This window comes from Arachis hypogaea, chromosome 16 (assembly GCF_003086295.3).
Source record: "Arachis hypogaea cultivar Tifrunner chromosome 16, arahy.Tifrunner.gnm2.J5K5, whole genome shotgun sequence".
Classification (NCBI taxonomy): domain Eukaryota; kingdom Viridiplantae; phylum Streptophyta; class Magnoliopsida; order Fabales; family Fabaceae; genus Arachis; species Arachis hypogaea.
Window position 1 is genome coordinate 38,308,492 of NC_092051.1, and position 25,643 is coordinate 38,334,134.

The 25,643-nt window shown below is 35.7% G+C and overlaps 1 long non-coding RNA gene across 12 annotated transcripts in view; it reads right to left on the reverse strand.

The window, feature by feature from the left end:
• The window catches only part of LOC112759101 (uncharacterized), a 30,708-nt gene extending 13,657 nt beyond the window's left edge, over positions 1–17,051 (reverse strand). Inside the window, exons 1-12 of one of the 12 annotated variants that reach the window (XR_011874204.1) lie at positions 16,554–17,035; positions 16,417–16,452; positions 15,928–16,311; positions 15,723–15,835; positions 15,556–15,634; positions 15,422–15,452; positions 15,257–15,330; positions 14,665–14,902; positions 14,345–14,572; positions 14,166–14,217; positions 13,605–13,644; positions 7,732–8,161 (exon numbers count right to left, since the gene is read on the reverse strand). This is a non-coding gene — a long non-coding RNA (uncharacterized lncRNA). Of the gene's footprint in view, positions 1–7,731; positions 8,162–13,604; positions 13,722–14,165; positions 14,218–14,344; positions 14,573–14,664; positions 14,903–15,256; positions 15,331–15,421; positions 15,453–15,555; positions 15,635–15,722; positions 15,836–15,927; positions 16,312–16,416; positions 16,453–16,553 lie in introns of those variants that run through there. The other 11 variants (XR_003179944.3, XR_003179950.3, XR_003179948.3 and 8 more) reach the window with 11 other exon arrangements.
• Positions 17,052–25,643: the final 8,592 nt, after the last annotated feature.

Here is a 25,643-nt window from a genome sequence, read left to right on the forward strand (position 1 = left end):
TACACATGAGAAAGACAATTGAAGAGGCTCAAGAGCTTATTGATACAATTGCCAGAAATCAGCATCTGTACCTAAATAGTGAATCTTCCATGAAAGAAGAGGCTAAAACAGTAACTGCTGAACTCAGTCCTGTAGAACAAACTACTGAATTCAATCAGCAATTAGACTTTCTAACAAAACAGCTAGCCAAATTCAAGGAGATACTACAAGACACAAGAATGGCTAATATAAATATGGAGGTACAGTTGAAGCAAACAGAACAACAGTTATCAAAACAAATAACAGAAGAGTGCCAAGCAGTTCAATTAAGAAGTGGGAAAATATTAAATACATCACTTCAAGGCAACAGGAAGCCAAGAAAAGAACAAACTGCTATCCAAAATCTCTCTGAGGATAGTAAGAGCCCAGAGAGGAATAACTCTGGCATTCAAACGCTAGAAACAGGCAAGGATTTGGCGTCAAATGCCCAATGGAAGCTCAGTTCTGGCGTTCAAACGCCAAGAACAAGTAAGGAGTGGGCGTCCAACGCCACTCCAGCTTCTAACCCTGGCATTCAAATGCTAGTGAGGGATCAGACACACATAAGTGCTGATAACAACCCCTCTAAAAAGGCTTCCCCAACCACCTCTGTAGGAAATAAACCTGCAGCAACTAAGGTTGAGGAATATAAAGCTAAGATACCTTATCCTCAAAAACTCCGCCAAAAGGAGCATGATAAGCAATTTGCTCGCTTTGCAGATTATCTTAGGACTCTTGAAATAAAGATTCCATTTACAGAGGCACTTGAGCAAATACCTTCTTATGCCAAGTTCATGAAGGAGATCTTGAGTCATAAGAAGGATTGGAGAGAAATTGAAAGAGTTCTCCTCACTGAAGAATGCAGTGCAGTCATTCTGAAAAGCTTTCCAGAAAAGCTTAAAGATCCCGGGAGCTTTCTGATACCATGCACATTAGAGGGTAATTGCACCAACACAACTTTATGTGATCTTGGGGTAAGCATCAACTTAATACCTGCATCCACTATCAGAAAGCTTGGTTTAACTTCTTCAGTTAAACCAACCCGGATATGTCTCCAACTTGCTGATGGCTCCATTAAATACCCATCAGGCGTGATTGAGGACATGATTGTCAGGGTTGGGCCATTCGCCTTTTCCACTGACTTTGTAGTGCTGGAAATGGAGGAGCACAAGAGTGCTACTCTCATTCTAGGAAGACCTTTCCTAGCAACTGGACGAACTCTCATTGATGTCCAAAAGGGGGAAGTAACCCTGAGAGTCAATGAGGATGAGTTTAAGTTGAATGCTGTCAAGGCCATGCAGCATCCAGACACACCAAAAGACTGCATGAAAGTTGATCTCATTGACTCTTTGGTAGAGGAGGTCAACATGGCTGAGAGTCTCGAATCAGAGTTGGAAGACATCTTTAAAGATGTTCAGCCTGATTTGGAGGGTTCAGAGGAACTGAAAGAGCCTCTGAGATTTCCTCAGGAAGAGGAAAAACTTCCTGAACCCGAGCTCAAGCTATTACTACCATCCCTGAAATATGCATTTCTGGGAGAAGGTGACACTTTTCCAATGATCATAAGCTCTGTTTTAAACCCACTAAAAGAGGAAGCACTAATTCAAGTGCTAAGGACACACAAGACAGCTCTTGGGTAGTCCATAAGTGACCTTAAGGGCAAAAGCCCAGATAGATGCATGCACAAAATCCTATTGGAGGATGATGCTAAGCCAGTGGTTCAACCACAGAGGCGGCTAAATCCAGCCATGAAGGAAGTGGTGCAGAAAGAGGTTACCAAATTACTAGAGGCTGGGATTATTTACCCTATTTCTGATAGCCCCTAGGTGAGCCCTGTTCAAGTTGTTCCCAAGAAGGGAGGCATGATAGTGGTTCATAATGAAAAAAATGAACTGGTTCTTACAAGAACAGTTACAGGGTGGCGCATGTGTATTGACTACAGAAGGCTCAACATAGCCACCAGAAAGGATCATTTTCCTTTACCATTCATAGACCAGATGCTAGAGAGACTGGCAGGTCATGAATATTACTGCTTTTTGGATGGCTATTTAGGTTACAACCAAATTGCAGTAGATCCTCAGGACCAAGAGAAAACAATATTCACATGTCCTTCTGGAGTATTTGCTTACAGGAGAATGCCTTTTGGTCTGTGTAATGCACCTGCAACCTTTCAGAGGTGCATGCTCTCTATCTTCTCTGATATGGTAGAGAAATTTCTGGAAGTCTTCATGGATGACTTTTCAGTCTTTAGAGACTCATTTAGCTCCTGCCTTGACCATTTAGCACTTGTTCTGAAAAGATGCCAAGAGACCAACCAAGTTTTAAACTGGGAAAAATGTCACTTTATGGTAACTGAAGGAATTGCCCTTGGGCATAAAATTTCAAACAAGGGGATAGAGATGGATCAAGCTAAAGTGGAAGTAATTGAAAAATTACCATCACCTGCTAATGTTAAGGCAATCAGAAGCTTTCTGGGGCATGCAGGATTCTACAAGAGGTTTATAAAGGATTTTTCAAAAATTGCAAAACCCCTGAGCAATCTGCTAGCTGCTAACATGCCATTTGTGTTTGACACAGAGTGTCTGCAAGCGTTTGAGACTCTAAAAGCTAAGCTGATCACAACACCAGTTATTTCTGCACCAGACTGGACTTTACCATTTGAACTAATGTGTGATGCCAGTGACCATGCCATTGGTGCAGTACTGGGGCAGAGGCATGACAAGCTTCTGCATGTCAATTATTATGCTAGCTGTGTTTTAAATGATGCCCAGAAAAATTACACAATCACAGAAAAAGAATTGCTTGCAGTGGTTTATGCCATTGACAAGTTTAGATCACACTTAGTAGGATCAAAAGTGATTGTGTACACTGACCATGCTGCTCTTAAATATTTACTCACAAAGCAGGATTCAAAACCCAGGCTCATAAGATGGGTGTTGCTTCTGCAAGAGTTTGATGTAGAAATAAGAGACAGAAAAGGGACAGAGAACCAAGTGGCTGATCATCTATCCCGGATAGAACCAATAGAAGGGGAGTCCCCCCTCTATTGAGATCTCTGAGACCTTTCTGGATGAGTATTTGTTCGCCATTCAGGAAACACCATGGTTTGCAGACATTACAAACTATAAAGCTGCAAGGTTCATACCCAAAGAGTACAGCAGACAACAAAAGAAAAAATTAATTACTGATGCAAAGTACTACTTGTGGGATGAACCCTATCTCTTTAAGAGATGCACAGACGGAATAATCCGTAGGTGTGTGCCTAGAGAAGAAGCACAGAGGATCTTATGGCATTGCCATGGATCACAATATGGAGGCCATTTTGGAGGTGAGTGAACAGCCACCAAGGTTCTCCAATGTGGCTTCTACTGGCCTACACTCTATAGGGATTCCCGGGAGTTTGTACGTAACTGTGACAGTTGCCAAAGAGCTGGTAATCTGCCTCATGGTTACACCATGCCTCAACAAGGAATCTTGGAGATTGAGTTGTTTGATGTATGGGGAATTGACTTCATGGGACCTTTCCCACCATCATACTCAAACACTTATATTCTGGTGGCAGTCGACTATGTATCAAAATGGGTAGAGGTCGTTGCCACACCCACCAATGATACTAAAACAGTGCTGAAGTTCCTCCAGAAACATATCTTCAGCAGGTTTGGTGTCCCTAGAGTACTAATCAGTGATGGGGGCACTCACTTCTGCAACAAACAACTTTACTCTGCCATGGTCCGGTATGGGATTCGCCACAAGGTGGCGACTCCATATCATCCACAGACAAATGGGCAAGCTGAAGTTTCTAACAGAGAACTAAAAAGAATCCTGGAACGGACTGTAAGTACCCGTAGAAAGGATTGGGCAAGAAGCTTGGATGATGCTCTGTGGGCTTACAGAACAGCATTCAAGATTCCTATAGGGACCTCTCCATACCAGCTTGTGTATGGTAAGGCCTGTCATCTGCCCGTGGAACTGGAACATAAGGCCTACTGGGCAACCAGATTCCTAAACTTTGATGAAAAATTAGTTGGAGAAAAAAGATTGCTCCAGCTGAATGAGCTAGAGGAATTCAGATTCACTGCTTTCGAAAATGCCAAGCTTTACAAAGAGAAAGCAAAAAGATGGCATGACAGAAAGTTGTCATCTAGAGTCTTTGAACCAGGACAGAAAGTTCTGTTGTTTAACTCTAGGCTCAGGCTATTCCCTGGGAAACTGAAATCCTGATGGAGGGGACCCTATGTGATTACAAGTGTGTCACCATATGGCTCTGTGGAGCTTCAAGACATTGATTCTGATAAGAAGTTCATTGTTAATGGACAGAGAATCAAGCATTATCTTGAAGGAAATGTTGAGCAAGAGTGCTCAAGGCTGAGGCTAGATTAAAAGCTCAGCAAGGTCCAACTAAAGAAAATAAAGAAGCGCTTATTAGGAGGCAACCCAATGTTATTTAACTATATCTCTTTATTTTCTATTGCTATTTTATGTTTTCCTTAGGTTGATGATCATGTGAAGTCACAAAAACAACTGAAAAATCAAAAACAGAATGAAAAACAGCATTAAAAATAGCACACCCTGGAGGAGAAACAGTCTGGTGTTTAAACGCCAGAAACAAACATCTGTCTGGCGTTTAACGCCAGAAACAGGCACCAAGCTGGCATTTAACGCCAGAAGCAAGCATCTACCTGACGTTAAACGCCAGAAACAAGCTACGTTTGGGCGTTTAACGCCAGAAACAGGCAGCAGTCTGGCGTTAAACGCCAGGATTGCACAGCAAGGGCGTTTTACACGCCTAATTGGAGAAGGGATGTTAAGTCCTTAACCCCACTGGATCTGTGGACCCCACAGGATCCCCACCTCTTCTTCTCTCCTTATTACACCTTTCCATAACACTCTTTCCCAAATTAACCTCCACCAATCACCTCCATTACTCCTCCAAAACCATCATACAAACCACCTACACCCACCCACTCAAATTCAAACCACTCACACCTCTCCATCTCATCTATTTTCTTCTTCTTCTACTACTTTCTTTCTTTTGCTCCAGGACGAGCAAACATTTTAAGTTTGGTGTGGAAAAGTAGTGTTTTTTTTATTTTTCTATAACCACTAATGCCTCAAGGGATGCACTTCCCTCCACAAAATTATTGGGAGCAAATCAACACTTCCCTAGGAGAATTAAGTTCCAACATGGGACAACTAAGGGTGGAGCACCAAGAGTACTCCATCATCCTCCATGAAACTAGAGAAGATCAAAGAGCTATGAGGGAGGAGCAACAAAGACAAGGAAGAGACATAGAGGAGCTCAAGAGCACCATTGGTTCTTCAAGAAGAGGAAGACGCCACCCTCACTAAGGTGGACTCATTCCTTAATCTCCTTGTTCTTATTTTTCTATTTTTCATTTACTGTGCTTTATGTTTATGTTTGTGTCTTGATTACATGATCATTAGTGTCTAAGTGTCTATGCCTTAAAGTTATGAATATGAATCCATCACCTTTCTTAAATGAAAAATGTTTTTAATTGAAAAAGAAAAAGAAGTGCATGAATTTCAAATTTTAAAACAGTTTAATTATTTTGATGTGGTGGCAATACTTCTGTCTTTCTGAATGAATGCTTGAACAGTGCATATTTTGATATTGTTGATTCATGAATGTTAAAATTGTTGGCTCTTGAAGAATGATGAAAAAGGAGAAATGTTATTTGATAATCTGAAAAATCATAAAAATGATTCTTGAAGCAAGAAAAAGCAGTGAATACAAAAGCTTGCAGAAAAAAACTAGCAAAAATGAAAGAAAAAAAAGAGAGAAAAAGCAAGCAAAAAAGCCAATAGCCCTTAAAACTAAAAGGTAAGGGTAATAAAAAGGATCCAAGGCTTTGAGCATCAGTGGATAGGAGGGCCTAAAGGAATAAAATCCTGGCCTAAGCGGCTAAACCAAGCTGTCCCTAACCATGTGCTTGTGGTGTGAAGGTGTCAAGTGAAAACTTGAGACTGAGCAGTTAAAGTTGAGATCCAAAGCAAAAAGAAGAGTGTGCTTAAGAACCCTGGACACCTCTAATTGGGGACTCTAGCAAAGCTGAGTCACAATCTGAAAAGGTTCACCCAGTCATGTGTCTATGGCATTTATGTATCCGGGGGTAATACTGGAAAACAAAGTGCTTAGGGCCACGGCCAAGACTCATAAAGTAGCTGTGTTCAAGAATCAACATACTGAACTAGAAAAGTCAATAACTCTATCTGAATTCTAAGTTCCTATAGATGCCAATCATTCTGAACTTCAAAGGATGAAGTGAGATGCCAAAACTGTTCAGAAGCAAAAAGCTAATAGCCCCGCTCATCTAATTAATACTGATCTTCACAGATGTTTTTGGAATTCATTGTATATTCTCTTCTTTTTATCCTATTTGATTTTCAATTGCTTGGGGACAAGCAACAATTTAAGTTTGGTGTTGTGATGAGCGGATAATTTATACGCTTTTTGGCATGGTTTTTAGTATGTTTTTAGTATGATTTAGTTAGTTTTTATTATATTTTTATTAGTTTTTAAATAAAAATCATATTTCTGGACTTTACTATGATTTTTTGTGTTTTTCTGTAATTTCAGGTATTTTCTGGCTGAAATTGAGGGAGCTGAGCAAAAATCTGATTCAGGCTGAAAAAGGACTGCAGATGCTGTTGGATTCTGACCTCCCTGCACTCGAAATGAATTTTCTGGAGCTACTATAGTCCAAATGGCACGCTCTAAATTGCGTTGGAAAGTAGACATCCAGGGCTTTCCAGAAATATATAATAGTCCATACTTTGCTCAAGGATAGACGACTTAAACAGGCGTTCAACACCAGTTCCATGTTGCAGTCTGACGTCAAACGCCAGAAACAGGTTACAAATTGGAGTTGAACGCCAGAAACAGGTTACAACCTGGCGTTCAACTCCAGAAACAGCCTAGGTACGTGAGAAGCTTAAGTCTCAGCCCCAGCACACACCAAGTGGGCCCCAGAAGTGGATTTCTGCACCAATTATCTTAGTTTATTCATTTTCTGTAAACCTAGGTTACTAGTTTAGTATTTAAACAACTTTTAGAGATTTATTTTGCACCTCATGACATTTTTAGATCTGAACTTTGTACTCTTTGATGGCATGAGTCTCTAAACTTCATTGTTGGGGGTGAGGAGCTCTGCTGTGTCTCGATGAATTAATGCAAGTATTTCTGTTTTCCATTCAAACACGCTTGTTTCTATCTAAGATGTTCATTCGCACTTCAATATGATGAATGTGATGATCCGTGACACTCATCACCATTCTCAATCTATGAACGCGTGCCTGACAACCACTCTCGTTCTACCTTCGATTGAATGAATATCTCTTGGATTCCTTAATCAGAATCTTTGTGGTATAAACCTTGTCTGTGGTATTCCGAGTAGGATTCAGGAATTGAATGACTGTGACGAGCTTCAAACTCACAAAGGTTGGGCGTAGTGACTGATGCAAAAGGACCAACGGATCCTATTCCAGCATGAGTGAGAACCGACAGATGATTAGCCGGGCGGTGACAGCGCACCTGGACCATTTTCACTGAGAGGACGGATGGTAGCCATTGACAAAGGTGATCCACCAACATACAGCTTGCCATAGGAGGACCTTGCGTGCGTGAAGAAGAAGACAGGGGAAAAGCAGAGATTCAGAAGACAAAGCATCTCCAAAACTCCAACATATTCTCCATTACTGCAGAACAAGTATTTATTTCATGCTCTTTTATTTCTCACAATTCAAACTGACAAATATAATTGATATCTTGACTAAGAGTTACAAGATAACCATAGATTGCTTCAAGCCAATAATCTCCGTGGGATTCGACCCTTTCTCACGTAAGGTATTACTTGGACGACCCAGTGCACTTGCTGGTTAGTTGTGCGAATTTATAAGAAATAGTAATATTGACATTGACATACACAATTTCGTGCACCAGTTACCCATGGAGATCGGTCGGACGACCTCCCCACCCTTAAAAATTTGCACCGTCCTCGGTGCATGTAAAGAAGAGCAAGGTGGACAGGTTGCTACAACTTGTTGAGCTTCTTCAAAAGGTTGTGCGGATGACTTGTTTGTTGCCCCCATTTAGAAGCTTTTCCTTTCCCTCTTGGTGGCCATCCTAAAAGAAAAGAAAAAGAAAGGTTCTCACTATACTTGATATCAAAGAAATAGAACATAGGCGGGGGCTAATGCCAAATAAGAGTAAGGTTCTCACTTCATGTTAGCTACGCATGTGAGTGGGAAAGCAATATAAGCTAAGGCATATCACTACACTTGATGCAAGGGTAAAGTCAAAGCATGAAGAGCATGTTGAGCATCAAGTTCAAACGAAAATTGACACAAACAAGATTAGGGATAAGCATGAGAGTATTTGGCCGTATCCTAACACAATGACAATAATGTACAAAAACAATGGATCATGAGTAAGGAAGGACTAAAGCACTAATCTTATGTGTAGAGAATAATTAATGCCAAACAAGTCACGAAGCACTAAGATTTACCAAGAAATTATCAACAATTATGTAAAAGAATTCAATACCATTATTAAAATAAGAAATTTAGAAAAGAAACTAAAAACAAGTTATAAGAACAAAATTAAAATGCAATGGATGATAATATGCAAATGCAACATATGAAAGAAAATGAAAATTAAGAAAAAAAATGAGAAGTGGGAAATTGAAAAGAGAGGAAGAGAGAAAGGAAGAAAGGAAGAAGAAAGAAAGAAGAAAGAAAACAGGAGAAGAATGGAACAGAAAACAGGGCAGAAACAGGGGAAAACAGGGCGCGAAAGGCGGCGCTACGCGTGCGCGTGGGTGGCAGGGTAGACAAGCGACGCGTAGGCGTCATGCACGTGTATGCGTATAAGGAGAGAGTGCAAACCGATGCGTCCGCGTGATGCACGCGTACACGTGGGATGAGAATTGTGCCTGAGGCACAATTCTGGCACTAAGTTGGCATAACTCTCAGGAAAAAGTATGGGCGCTGCACTGACGCATCGACGCGTACGCGTGGTGTACGCGTACGTGTGCCTGCCCCTTTTTGTTTTTTAAACTTAGAACAAAAACAAGGCACTCTACTAATCTACAAGCATTCTAAAACAATCAAAAATCAAATTTAACAACAAGTCTTTTTAGTTTTTGAAAAATTTTCAAATATAAAACAAACAAAACTTACACCTCAAGCAAAAATACAACTTAACAACAACTACTCTAATCAAAACATGAATTTAACAAACAACTATCAATAAAAGAAAAATGTATAAGAGTATAGAAAATAAGAAAAACTATCTATAATGGCAACTCAATTCATTCATTTATTATATCTACAAGAGAATGGAAAGAGTTTACCATAGTGGGGTGCCTCTCACCTAGCACTTTTCTTTAAGTCCTTAAGTTGGACATTTGGTGGAATCTTTGCTATGGTGGCTTATGCTTGAACTTTTCCTTGAATCCCCACCAATGCTTGCATTTCCAATAGCCTCTGGGATCCCAAATTAGGCGCACAAGGCCTTCAAGTAAGCTTAAATAAATGACAAGGCCCCAAGAGTTTTGATTGCTGAAATGAATTCTGGGGTCCCAAACCTTGTTCTTGCACCCATCGTCTTGTTGACTATCATAGTTAAATCTGGGTAACAAGGCTTGTGAATTCTCAATTAAGCATCCAAACATTCTCCTAGACCCATGCAGTTTGGTTCTACACCAACCATTGGTATTCAACTTTGAGCATGCTACCCTCATGAGCTTAGAGTGATGTTTCCAACCGCTAACCATCTCCCTTTTGCTCTTAAAGCCACAAAGAGCTCTAAGTTGCCCATCAGTCTCAAGCAAACCATATTCAAGTGGGATAATAAAGCAAATCAATATCTCACTTGCTGAAGCATTAGAGCAGATGCCTTTGTATGCAAAATTCCTCAAGGAGCTCATCAACAAAAAAAGAAGCTGGAACGAGAAGGAGATAGTGATCTTAACACAAGAGAGCAGTTCAATGATTCAAAAAGGTCTCCCACTAAAACTCAAGGATCCTAGGAGCTTCTTTCTGCCTAGCACCATTGGCAATATAGTCATTGATAAGGCATTGGGTGATTTAGGATCAAGTATCAATCTGATGCCTTTATCTATGATGAGGAAGTTATCCATAGAAGAAGTGAAACCTATAAGGATGACCTTAAAACTTGCTGACAGATCAATGGTGATCCCTAATGGAGTGGTTGAGAACCTCTTGGTCAAAGTGGATAAGTTCATATTTCCAGCAGATTTTGTGATATTGGACCTGGATGAAGAGGGAGGCAATTCCATCATACTGGGAAGACCTTTCCTAGCAACAACAAGAGCCATCATTGATGTAGAAAAGGGAGAAATGACTCTGAGTGCACATGATGAGAAGATCACTAAAAATGTCTTTAAGGAAATGCAGTATACTGGTGAAGAGAAAAGCTACATGAGAGTTGAAGAAGAAGACTTGCATCGGAAGGAAAAACCCAAAGAGACTCTCATCAGCTCACCTTCAAAGCAAAAGACAAACAATGGAGAAGAACAAAAGGGGAATGAAGATGTAAAGACTGAGAAAAGAAGGCAGGAAGAGATTGATAAGTTGATCACTAGGAAGAAAAACCCTGATATAAAGCCTTCTGTGAAGACAGAAGGGCCACCAAAGAAAGGAAAGAAGAGCAAGAAAAGAATTCCAAAAGGGTGGAGAAACAAAAGAATTCCAACTGAAGGGTTCTCAAAAGGAGACAAAGTGAAACTGATCTACCAACAGTTGGAGACAGACCCACAATCTACTGATTATTATACTGTCAATAAGATACTCTCGCTTGAGTATATATAGATGGTTCATCAAATCACAGGAAGAAGGCTCACAGTGAGAGGGGACAAGCTGAGCCACCATAATCATCAACCACCCTAACAAGGAACCAATGTCAAGCTAGTGACAATAAAAGAGCGCTCCATGGGAGGCAGCCCATGATTTAATGTTCTTGCTTTTGTTTTAATTTCAATAATTAATGGTCTTTCTAGCATAAATTATAACTCTCATGGGTAAATTTGACAACTGCACATATTGTTTTGAAGCATATGTTTAACTCCTAAGTTTGGTGTGCCTAAAGGCACTCTAAAATGGCTTTTCAAGCATGCTGATCATATAACCATTTTAGGATATATACTCATTCATTCTATTAAAGTATATAGTCAAACATTAATTTTAGTGTCTATATATGCTATGAATTTCAGGAAAGTCAGAGAGTTAAGTTCATGAAAAGATAAACCATATCTGCATCATTCTTATGAATTGATTTTATTAAGGTAGAAAATAAAATGTTCCTTGTAATGAGTATACTAATTATGACAAGACATTCATTGGGTTCTATCTGAATTACTTAGCAGAAAACAAGTTTGGTGTTCACCAATATTTTATTCAATTCCTAAGGGGCATAGTTGGTTATTCATAAATAAGGAACATATAGCAAATTTTAATTTTTTTATATATACTTTGCACTTGATAACCACCACCGTGCTAAATTCAAATTTTGAGCTTACTGTTGCTTTGATTGAAATGGATAGGTATGAAGAAAAAATGAAGAAAGGACAGCACCATGCAAGCACGGGTGTCACAAGGGGGAAAAGTGAGTCACATGTGCTTGAGAATTGCTTTTTGGGGAGCAAAAATCTGCAAGGTTTAGCACCTAGGAGACCAAACCACATGCCCAATGAAGATGTGGTCCTTGTCCTCATCATCTCTTACATGCACACCGTCCATTCTAACTCTTTCAAAAGACAACCTGGCCATCCAATCTTCATTAAAGTTGCTATAAATAGAGTCACTTGGACTATGCCTCATAACCCAACTTTCACACTCATGCATTGAAAAATTTAGCTTTCATTTTCCATAAGATAAAGTCCTAATAACCATGTTCTGTGAGCTCCAAACCAATCTTGTCTCCTTAATCTTTTCTTCTTACTTTACCAGTAAGCCAAACACTCATCCTAAGAGTCACACAAATCCTCTCTCCCTCACCATTCTTCAATTCTCCACTCGGCCTCCTCCTTCCCTAATTGATGGCTTCATCAAGTTCCAGAAGAAGAAAAGGGAAGCAACCAGTTAAAACTGAACCACCAACTTATGATGACAGAAGATTTAAGTCTCAATTTCATGAGTCACGATATCATAGGTTGATGGAATCAAAAGAAGTCATTCCAGAGATTGGCTTCAGATTGAAAGAAGGAGAATACCCCATCATGAGAAGGATAATCGAACAAAGAATATGGGAACTCTTGTGTGAACCTCTCACGGACATAAGTGCAACCATGGTACGGGAGTTTTATGCAAATACTGTAAGACCAAGCAAAACCAGCCCTCCCTACAAGAGCTATGTTAGGGGGGTTGATGTGGATTTCAGCCCATCATCCATCATGAGGGTCTTGCAGATAAGAGTGATACCCTTTGGAGAACCTAGCTTTGATGAAAGAATGAAGAGTGAGAATGATCCTGATGAGCTACTAAATGGTTTATGCTTGGAAGGCAAAGACTGGGAAAGGAATTCAGATGGGGATCCAAGCTACTTGAAGAGAATTAATCTCATACCTGAGGCCAAAGGTTGGTATGAGATAGTGAGAAGATCCATACTCCCTACTAGAAATACATCAAAGGTCACAATAAAGAGAGCCATTCTAACATACTGCATACTCAAAGGAGGAGAAATTAATATCCCACAAATCATAGCAGACAGCATCCAAGAGATGGCTGAGGACAGCAGCAAATCAAGCAGACTTGGTCACCCAAGTACTATATTGAGGCTATGCAACAGAGCAGGGGTACTCTTTGAGGATGCAGATACATATTGGGTAAAGGGAGACAGAGGAATCACTAAGCAAAGGATGGAAGGTGTCACTGACACCAAGGAGGAGAGAAGAACTCAACGAAGAAGAAGGAGGCCACAGATGGAGGAGGAACAAGCTTCTGGTGCAATGGACTTAAGCCAGATGCAAAGAGCCATTGAAGAAATGTCTCAGCAATATATGCGAGCACAAGAGCAACAGCAAGGGCAATACTTGAGGCAGCAAGAGCAATATTTAAGAGCTCAGGAGCAACAAGAGAACTGGCAGCTAAAAATGATGGAGCAACAAGAAAACTGGCAGTTGAGGATGATGGACTAGCAGAGAGAATTCCAAGCAAGAATTCTGGAGCAGCAAGGGGAACAATCTAGTCACTCTCAAGAATCATTCGACAAATTGTTCCAACAACATGCTGAACAGAAAAAGATTACATTCTTTGTTGCTCGCTCTAGAATACCTCTGGTTTCATATATCTGCTTCCACACTATATGATATGTGAAGTACCTCTGGTTTCATATACAGAGTTGATGACACTTAAATTTTGGTTATTAGTCTTTGACAAATTTTTAAAAGCATTTAATGCACATCACAACAGGAACATTATGCAAATGTAAACAGCATTAATAAATAGTGCATTTAGTAGCAAGTTGCCTATCTAATATAATAATGGAATAAGAGATTTCTTTGCAACTAAAACGAAGAAAAAGAATTGAGAATCACTATAATTGTCACCTGTATATTGTGGACATGGAGAACAAATCACGCATGTAATCTTGCAAAATATCAAAACCAATTGAACAGTGACTTATAACAAGGTTTATTTCCACCAAAGTAGCAATGCAATGTTCCCTAATATAAATAAACAACATTTGCATCAAACGCAACAAAGCAACTAGTATATTATTTTTTCTCTACCCCATTGGAGTCACAAATTGATATAGAAAATATGTATCAATATCAAACTCCAGCACTATATTAGTTTAGGGGAAGCTTCTGAACTAGTTTTGTGGATAACTACGACAATCTACTTGCTCATCTTCAATCATTATTACAAGTTCTAATAAAAATATATTGAATTCAAGAAGAATATGGCAACTACATCATTTAATTATACTTGCATAGCTGCATAAGTAGGTCAAAGCATGAGGGGAAAAAGATGCAGGAAACTATAAAAGAATGTGGAATCTTATATGAAAATTTCTACAGAACAACCACCAATGACCAACAGAATGTTAAATCTTATAAAGTATGTAGAAATTGTACAAGAATAAAAGAGAATAAAAGAAGTCTTACTCATGTTCCAAAGCTTGTGCTACTGTAATACGCTTTCGAGGATCATATATATCTGTACATAAAAACATAAGCATATTATTGTTAAGCAAGAGCAGAGGGAAAATAAGGAAAAATAAGTTCAGAATATATTAATGTAGACATAGTAAACAATTTCTTAAAAGCTTTAAAGGAAAACTCACTCAAGCATCTTTGACAAAAGGTCAAATGCAGAACTTTTTAGAGATATGTGAACCACATTATAGAGACTGTTGTTATCACTGTGAGCAAAAATGAAGACAAACCCATTAATTTCATGAGCATATCCTTGGATTATGTATATTCCACAGCATCCCAAATGAAAAATTTTCAAATAACTTATTTATGACATGTCAACCATTCTTGTAGACCCTAGACCCATACTTTAGCATCTGAGATTTAATAAAAAGCAACAACCTCAAGTCAAAATAGAGATAGCAAAAAGTACCAAGAATGTAACGAAATTAATATTAACGAGAAATACCATAAGAATTAAGCTGTAAAGAAAGTATAAGCCTGAAGTCAACAATAGATACATGAGTACAAATGTATAGTCACTTGAATATAAAATATTGCAAAAGCATAGAATATAAAAACATACACCTACACATGATTAACTTATGCATAAAAAGGAAGTAAAATAAAAGGATACCAACAACACTAGTATAATGTTTTGCTCCAAGAAGCAACTCAGGAGCACGATACCAAATGGTTACAACAACCTGTGTGGTAATGTTTCATAATTTCAGATATCAAGAATCTAATCAATCAAATGTAGAGAGAGAAACATGAGGTACACGTTCACAGTTAACAGATGGTTAAAGAATAAAAAGGCCAATTCATGAAGACTTTGAAAATAGAGTGAACAGTTCAATTTCCACGTTCTAATAACTGCATTACCTTAATCACCATCACCATTACTGTCAATTCATCATCAAAAAATTCAAAATTTCAAAGAAAAAAGAAAAATAGTTTTCAGCTACTTGAATTTCAACTTCTATAGCTAGAAATTAAAAAAAAAAAAGCAAAAAGCAAAAAAAAAAATAAAAGGAGAGAAGAGAGGGAAAAATGAGTACCATGACAAAAAGCAGCTACGCTTAGAATCTGCAAAACTATAGCTTTGGCATCCTCCTCCAGATACTTTCCTCCCCTAATTTTGGAATTTACATGATTCAATAAAATTGAAAGAGAGATTATATCAGCTTGAAAGTTGCAACAAACATAACTAATAGAAAACTAACCTTGACAAAATTCTGTCAAGAAGCTCCCCGCCTTCATACAATCAGAGAGAAAAAAAAGGAAGTCTTAGAAAGGCCATTGATTACAAAGCTACAACTAGAAAGGGCGTAAATTGCATATTCGAAGAATACTCAACCTGAAGTTTACATGCCTGGACAGAACTCGGAAAACCCACCCCTTATTTTCTCTTTTCTCTTTTTCAAGCATGATGTAACCTATGAAAAGCTTATCCAAACTTCTTAGATAATATTACATGAAACAACAGTTGACAGGATAGATAGTTATGGAGTTCATGCCTCTTACCATTCAGAGAATGCACACACTGATATAATGCTTTCATGATCATATAGCAGTTGATAAAAGAAATGATCTAATTCATTGTAACAACTCAGCTTTCACAAATTCTGAAACAGAAGCTGCATTGATGAGTTTAATTATTCAATAATGTAATAACCATAATAAATTATTCAATAATGTAAACGTGATGAGTTTAATTTAGTTAATGTACCTCGGCAGTGATGGTTATATCGATACGATGGAGGGTCCAAAAGGCAAGGAAGTGGTGCTAAGAACAGAGAGATGGAGTTTGTCAATGAGCTTGAGAATGTGCATCAACACTCCTATGTGTTTCTCGCAGTGGATCCGAATGAGGACGTTCTTCTCAATCACACTTGCCTCCACTTCAGGCAACACCAACCTACTCAGTGCTTTTGAGACTTCGTACAAGTTTTCATCCCTTGAATTTGACCAAGTGTTTGACACATCTTCCTCTCCGCACACCTCAGATTTCTCAACATACACAACAGACTCCACGCTTTTCCTTTTGCTTTCAGTTTCTAGAACCTTCACTTGCTCTTATAGCTGCTTCACGTACTTGATATTATAACAAAAACTGTGCAAATTTATTTTTTAATGAAGAAAATTATTATCATCATAATCCATAATCAACTAACATACATACAAACAAAATTAGAAGAAAATTTAGCGAATGCCTAACCTTCAATTTCTTCTGACAAGGAAGAAAATCGAAAACCTAGAATTAAAGAAAAAAATGTAGTCATTGTTAGCATAGAACATGGCATATTTACAAATCATGAGTAAACAGAAGAAGATAATGCAAATTTGTATACTAACCTAGATGATCAATGAAGCTCGATGGAGATGGAGATGGAGAAGTCGCAGAACACAACTCGATGCTGCAGGAAATACTTGCACAACAGATCTCATCAATGGAAGAGAAGCGTTGATGGAGAAGATCGCCGCCGAAGAAGATAGTTTGAGGAAACACTTACGCAATAGATATCATAGTTTTGTGAAGTTTTTGCAACTTGATTTTCCATTTCAAGCTTTCAGGTATTTTCGACAATAGTAGAAAATTGAGAGAGAGAAAGAAGATCAACCTTGCTCTCACACAGAAATTGTAGCCGGAGGAGAACGCATCGCCGGAAAAAAACCTGCCAGAAGATATCGTCGCTGGAGAGAGCACACAATCTCGTCGGAGGATAATGCCACTGAGAAGATCGTCGCTGGAGCCGTCGCTAGAGCAGAGCACAGATCTTTGTTTTTGGGTTTGATGGCAGCGTGCATTAATTTCAGCAGTAATGGGTTTTCGGGTTAGGGTTTTCCTTGGTTGCGGTGGATTTTATTTGGGCTTTTTTTTAAATGATGGGTTTCGAATAATGGCGGTTTAAAACCGCCAAAATCACCAAAGAACCATTTTATATACATTAATTATGGCAGCACCATAAAATGTCATAATACCTGAATATTATGGCAATTTTTTAAAATCATCGTATATAAATGCCATTTTAAACCTTTTTTTTTGTAGTGTAAATATGTCCAAGGTAACGATTTTCCATTTTAGCATTGTTGATACTTGGATGGATCTCATTTACATGTATTTAGAACATGGACTCTTACCTGAAGATCCAAAGGAGGCTAAGAAGTTTCCATTAAAAGAAATTTAATATACCATTATAAATGAGTGATTTAGGGATCGCAGCCTTTGCTTAAATGTTTAAAACCTCAACAAATAATGTATGTGTTGCAGAAAACTAATGAAGGATGTTGTGGATATCATATAGATGAAAAATCGTTAGCTTAGAAGGTCATCAGAGTAAGGTATTATTGGCCCAACAAATTTATATATTACTGTAATTATTTTTAACATATTTAATAATATATTTAGAAAAAATAAATAATTTTGTTTAAGGTTAGTTTTATATTTATAATAAAATCTATAGTTGAATTTAGTAATATATATAATGAAATATATGTGATTATTAGTTTTAAATTTACCGTAAAGTTTTTGTTATATTTAGTTATATGTTTAGAAAAAATTAATAATTGTGTTTGGTGCAAGTTTGATATTTAAAGTATAATTTTGGTTGAAAAATGTGAATTTTCGTAGGTTCAATTGATTAATAGGAGTAAAATATTAAAAATTATAATTAATATTTTTTATAAAATGTTTTTATTAAATTTAATAATATGTATGAATAATTAGTATAATTTTTAGACTAAGTTTTTTAATTGTAATAATATAAGTATGATTTCATTAGTATAATCGTTAGAGTAATTTTTGAAATTATATGTTATAAACTGTGTGTATTAGCTTTTGATTTACTGTAATTTTTTTATGTTTGGTAATATGTTTAAGGAAAATAATAAATTTTTGTTAGAGAGAAATAGAGAATGAGAGAGAAAAGAGAGAGAAAAAAAGGAGAGAGAGTGTGTGTTTGTTAATTTTAGAGAAAAAAATTTATTTAATTGTAATATAAAATATCTTGTATGTGACATATTTTGATTTGTTAAATTAGTAATATAAAATATAAATTATAAGTTATATATAGAGTGGGAAGTTATAGAGAGAAATAGAGAAGGGATAAGAGATAGATAAGAAGGAAGTTTATTAATTTTGGAGAGAAATATCTCATCTCAATTTTAACGAGAGTATCATGTGACACATTTTGGTTATTAAATTAGTAATATAATATAACTATATTTCAATTTTAATATTTTAGTTTCAATTTTAATTTAATTTTACTTACAATTAAAGAATATTATGTTGTATATTTTAATTGTTAAATTTATAATTAGTCATTGATAATGATATATAAGAGAGATAGAGTGGGTGAAAAAATGACATAGATAGAGAAAAAGAAAGAGAAGATGAGAGAATTTTTTAATTTTATTGAAAAAAAATTTATTTCAATTACAATAACAGAATGACACGTGACAAATTTTAGTTGTAAAATTAGTAATATATAATAGATAGATTTAAACTAAGATCACTTTAGGCGACTTTTGATTAATTTTTATTGTCTCACAAATATTTTTATTTAAAAAATTATATAAAAAAGCCACTTAATAGTTGTGATTTATGCATTTATAATAAGATTTGGCTATAAATTGTAGTCGAAATAAAAATTTAGGATAAACTATTAAAATTGTACTCGAAAGTTTATATCACTGACAAAACTAACTCTAAAAGATATATACGACAAACAAATCTGTAAAGCATTTAAAAATGCGACAAAGATATCTAGAAAGTAAATATATATTCTAAAAAAGATTTTAGAGATAAAATTTTAATGCAATTTTTTGCAAACAAGGTATGTTTAAAATCAGCCCAACCATTTTATACGTATTAGATACACTACTTTTTATGAACCATTAGATTTTATTAAATGAAAATCAAAGGATATTATAACAGAGGAGTATTGATAAACTTTCCAAATATAAAATATATTAATATATACATACATAAATATATTTTAATACAGAATATTTTAAAAATGACAAGTACAATCTTTTACTTTAAAATAAATAAATATAAAAAATATAAATATATACAAAAATATTTTTTATTTATTAAGATTAATTATTATACAATACTATTTTTAATTACATAATATAAAATAATTTATTTTATATTACTAAAAAATAATTAGTTTATTCATAAAAAATTAAAAAACACGGTAATATAATGGTTAATTTTGTTAAAAACATATTATTGTATAATACAATTTTTTTATCCAAATATTTGTAAATATGTATTTTATTTAAAATATTATATATAATATATAAAATGTTTTTTTTTTCACACTTTTAAGCAAACGTTTTTGAATTTCTTTATTTAAACTCTTAAAAAATAGAAATAGAAAATAAACATAATTTTTATTTTTTTAAATAAAGATACAAATTTATTTCTACACAATAAACAAAATCTATAGAATGACATGATAATTATATAATTATAATTAACATGTTTATATAATTAAAAATGTGTTCACCTTTTTTTTTTAATTTGTTATAAATATTATTTATTATGACTCATTTGAGATTTAACAGATACATAAAATTATTATACACAAACTTATGAAAATCATAAATTAGTGTATATACATATATAAAAGTTCTTAGCCATAAGTACATTATATATGTAATATTTAAAAATAAACTTTTACTTATATTTAAAAAAATAATGTTTATTTTTTATTTTTATTTTTAAGAATATAAATAAAAATTAAAAAATATTTGTTTCAAAGTGTAAAAAATTAAAAAATCAACATTTTTATATATTATATATAATATTTTAAAAAATATATTAATATCAAAGGATATAGTCATTTTCTAACAACATTGTAGTGGTTGTGGTGTCAATTATTACAAAAACATGGAGCAAAGAGAGTAGACCAGACTCTAATTTTGAAGGTGCCAATTGTTGAAGGAGCTAATGATTTCAGAAGTATATAAAATTGTGGTGTGGTAAAGTAATTTGGCATAAATCGTGCAGAAAATGGCCTTTCTATTTTTTCTCTTTTTTGCTTTAAAACTATCCACTAACATTAAAAAATATATTATTATATAATAATTATTTTTTAAAATCATATTATATATACTATTTTAAATAAAAAGTATGTTTACAAATATTTGAATAAAAAATTACATTATATAATAATATATTTTTAATAAAATTAACTATTAATAAATATTTTTTAATGAATAATCTAATTATTTTTAAATGATATAAAATAATTTAATTATTTTTAAGTAATGTAATTAAAAATAATACTGTATAATAATTAGTCATAATAAATAAAAAATATTTTTATATGTATTTATATATTTTATATTTATTTATTTTAAAGTAAAAGATTGTACTTGCTATTTTTAAAATATTCTATATTAAAATGTATTTATGTATGTATATACTAATATATTCTATATTTATAAAGTCTATCAATACTCCTCTTTCATAGTATTTTTTGCATTACAACATTTTCAGGTTGAGACAACATTTAAAAAGTGTTGCCTAAAGGTTAACAAAAGGTTGCTTTTGATCTATAGTAACACTTTTGACCTAAGGCAACGTTTTTGGGCAGCGTTGCATATGCAGCCGTTGCCTTAGATCAAGGCAACACTTTTTTGTTTCAAAAGCAACGCTAAGTGTTGCCTTTGGTTGAAAAACAAACACTTCAAAGGTGTGTTTGAGACAACACTTTTGCAATGTTGTTGACGTCGAGATTTTTGCCAGTAAAGAATTTCATAAAAACAGTTGCGTTGTAGATATAGTCTCTAAACCAACAAAAATCCCTTCGTGCAAACGTTTTGGTTGTCACAAGTAACAAACCCCTTAAAAATTATTAACCGAGTATTCAAACCTCGGGTCGTCTTCTCAAGGAACTGCAAGGAAGTATGTTCTTATTATTGGCTATAAAGGTTGTAATAGGGGTTTAGAGGGTGAGAAGCTAGTGATTTAAATGACAAGTAAAGTAAATGGCAATTATAATAAATAAAACTGTAAAGCAAACTTTTGGCAAGGTAAGAGAAATTGGAAGTCCAACTTAATTATCTCTCTCAACAATAATGAAAATTGAATCTAAACTCCACTTAGTTAACCTTTACTAAAGTAAAGGAAAGTCAAGGGACTAATTAGTTTGACCTTCGAATCCTATTTATTTCCTAAGAAAAAGTTGGAATTATTGAAGTTCAGTTCAATTAGCAAGATAATGATTATCAATTATGCTGAGTTTAATAATGTTGAGTTACTGATTTCTTAACCAAGACCAAAAAGGGAAAAAGTAAAATTGTTGGAATAAAAATGTCCTTAGATGGGAAGCAATAATAACTTAAAGGATCCCGCAAGGGAGACAATGGACTATTTGTACAATGTGTACAATGGGTTATTGAGTTACAAAATGAACATCCCCATACTATCTAGAATAACCATCCGAGTACTAGCGATAATAAACATCTTCCCAAAAGCTTAAACAAATTTTGGGGTTCACCAAGAATTGAACTCTTGACCTTTCAGATCTAGCGCTCTAATACTATGTCATGATACCACTCATCCCAAAAGCTTCAGCTGATGGGAAAAGGTAACACTAATGATTATATCTCTAATACTTCCTAAACCTCCATTGTACACATTGTATAAATATTCCATTGGCTCCTCATACTTTCCCTAACTTAAATTAAAGAGAACAATAATAAACTGAAATACCTCAAATAATCATTAATTCAAATAATAATCTGTAACATGGAATAATTCATAAGCCAATTGGGCAACATCTGTAGATACGAATAAAAGCATTAAAGTAGCATAGAAACATAAATTAAAGTAAATATTAAACCTGGATCGAGAGTTACTCTTAAAAACTAAGAGAAGCCCTAAATCCTAAGAGAGAGAGGAGAGAACCTCTCTCAAACTAAATCTAAATCATGGAGAGTGAAAATTGGCGAGCTCCCTTTGAATGGATGCATTCCCCCACTTTATAGCCTCTAATCTGTATTTTATGGGCCGCAAACTGGGTCAAAAACAGCCCAGAAATCGCCCCCTGCGTATTCTGGTACGTTCAGGTCGCGGACAAGTGACGCGGAGGCGTCATCCACACGGCCGCGCGGATTGAAGTTCGCAAATGCAACGCATTCGCGTGGATCACGCGTTCGCATCACCTAGCGTTAGGGCAACTATAGTGTATTATATATATAATCGAAGCCCCGGACGTTAGCTTTCCAATGCAACTGAAACCGCGTCATTTGGACCTCTGTAGCTAAAGTTATAGCCATTTGAGTGCGAAGAGGTCAGGCTAGACAGCTTAGCAATCTCTCCAACTTATTGTATTCCTTCCACTTTTGCACGCTTCCTTTCCATCCTCTGAACCATTCCTGCCCTGTAATCTCTGAAAACACTTAACACACATATCAAGGCATCTAATGGTAATAGGAGAGGATTAATAATAAGTAAATATAAGATCAAAGAAGCATGTTTTCAATCATAGCACAAAATCAGGAAGGAAATATAAAACCATGCAAATATTATGAATAAGTGTGTAAAGAGTTGATGAAATCCACTCAATTGAGCACAAGATAAACCATAAAATAGTGATTTATCAACCTCCCCACACTTAAACACTAGCATGTCCTCATGCTAAGCTCAAGAGAAGCTATAAAGATGAAGAGGAATGGTAGAAAGTATGAAATGCAATCCTATGTATATGAATGCAACTAAATGCAAAATGTTTCTACCTACTTGGTTAAAAGTAAATAAGCTTTTCAAGACAAACATAAATCAAATTTCACTAATTCAAATTATACAATAAAAGACAAGTAAACTTGTAAGAAGATAGCTAATGAAAGCAGGGAACATAGAATCAAGCATTGAACCCTCACTGATAGTGTATATCACTCTTACTCTAAGGTGTCTAGAGTCAATCACTCTACTCTTCTCTAGTCATGCTTTCTAAACCTTGTTCTTCATCTAACCAATCAACAATATTTAATATACCAATGCAAACATCATGAGGTCTTTTTCAAGGTTGTAATGGGGCTAAGGTAAGGATAAAGATATATATATATATGGCTAAGTGAGCTTTATAAATTGAATCTTTAATTAACCTAAGCTCTCACCTAATATACATATACTCTATATACTTTTAAATTCATGCCTAGCTACCCATATTTCCCACTTTTGTATAATTTCCATACTCATGTACCAAATTTTCTTTAATTTTTTTATCACATGTGCATTGATCTTTTATTAAACTTAATATTGGGGTAATTTTGTCCCCTTATTTACTTATTTATTAAGTATTTTTTTTATTTTTCTCTTTTTTCTCTCTCTCTCTCTCTTTTTTAGAGAAACAAACATAACTTATCAATGCACATGGATTTTCTATTATTTTTCTATTTTGGTTTTTCATGAGTAGGTTCCCAAATTCCTGATATTCAAATAAATTAGAAACATTATACTTTTCCTTTATTAACCCATGTTCCCACAGTTTCCCCACACTTAATTAACACACTATCTTAAGCTAACCAAAGATTCAATTGGGATAATTAATTTGTTTTCCGCTTAAGGCTAGTGATGTGGTAAGATATAGAACAAATGGAGATTTCAAGGCTCAAAGTGGCTGACAAGGGTGATTTAAAGGGTAGGCTTATTTGGGATAAGTGAGCTAAAATCAAATAATGGCCTCAATCATATGCAAGCATGTAAATACACTAAATATTGGACATATAGACTGAAACAAAGTAAAGATCACAATTATAGAGAAGTAAACATACAAGAATAAAATATTTATGGTTAAATAATGTAACCATGTAAATAAGCTCAAAATCTCACAGGTTGTGTGTTCTTTGGCTCAAAAACCATGTTCCAAATACAACTTCAAACAAATTTAACAAAAAATTTTTCAATTTAAATTAGTGAAATTTTTCAAAAATAGGGTCTTTAGAAGAATTTTATTACTTTAACCAAGTAGTAACTAGATGCATAAAATCAAACAAATATTCAAATGCAGCAACTAATTTAATAAAGAAAATTAAACATTGGTGCAAAAATATGAAGTGACTAACCCATGGAAGTCGGTATCGACCTCCCCACACTTAAAGATTGCACCGTCCTTGGTGCACGCTGAGATGTGCAGGTGGACGGGCTGTTCCAACTGATGCTTTTCTTCAAGGATTGTGCTGATTGACTTGTTTGTCTCCCCATGTAAACGTCTTCCGGTTCCCTTCCGGGTGGCCATCCTGAAAGAAAAAGGGAAGAAGAGTAACCCAGAAATAGAGATAAGAAAATAAAAGAAGTATGGGTGGGTTAATGCCAAATGATAAGGGTCTCATGGAAGCTTCAACATGTAAGTGAGAAAACAATAGAACCTATGGCATACCAGTGGTGCAAAATTGCAACAATGGGGAAGAGAGTGGAGAAAGAGAGATAATATAAATTCATGTCAATGCAAAAAGTAATACAGGTATAAAAGGTTGGTATTGATTTAAATAATATTACCTAACCAGAATAAAATAAGTCACAAGCACCAAGATAATACCATAAAAGATATAACAGTTGAATAAGAACATTTGAACACCAATGGTAAAATAATAAATTTAGAAAAGAAAAGAAAAATATGCACAAAATTAAAATACAATGAATGAAATATTCAAATAAATTAAGTAAAATAAAATGAAAGATAAGAAGAATGAGAAGGGAAAGAACGGAAGAAGAAGTAAGTAAGAAAGGAGGGAGGAAAAATTAGGATTGGAGAAGAAAAGATAAGATATTTGGTAAATTAGGATAAGCTGTGCGGCGCAAGCGACGCGGTCGCGTGAGGCACGCGGTCGCGCGGCTTGCGCTTAAAATGATTGACGTGGTCGTGTCGGTCACGCGATCGCGTGACCCATTTTATGCTACTGGCGCGAGGACAGCCTCGCTCTCGCACAACTCTCTGTTCAAAAATTATTAATTGCCAAATATTGGGTGACGCAATCGCGTGGGGCACGCGATCGTGTGAGTGGGCACTTAGTAGGATGTGACGCGGCCGCGTGGAGCACGCGGTCGCGTGAGATGGACTGTGCGTCCAGCGCCAGTCCAGCACCACTCTAGCACAACTTTCGGCTGTGCACCATTAGTACGTCGAAATCCTGATCACGCGGCCGCGTGGGGCACGCGGTCGCGTGGGGCACGCGGTCGCGTGGGGCACACGGTCGCGTGGGAGGCCAGTATTCCCACTCGACGCAGACGCGTCAGCGACGCGGTCGCGTGGGACAATTTGTGCCATGGGCACGCCTCCATCCACGCTCCAGCGTGACTCTCTGTTCGTTTTTTTTATTTTCTCCCCTCTCCTTGCGATGCGAACGTGTCGCTGATGCGGTCGCGTCGCGTGGCGGTTTTTTTTTAATGAATGCAGAATGCAATGCTTAATGTGAATGCTATGCATG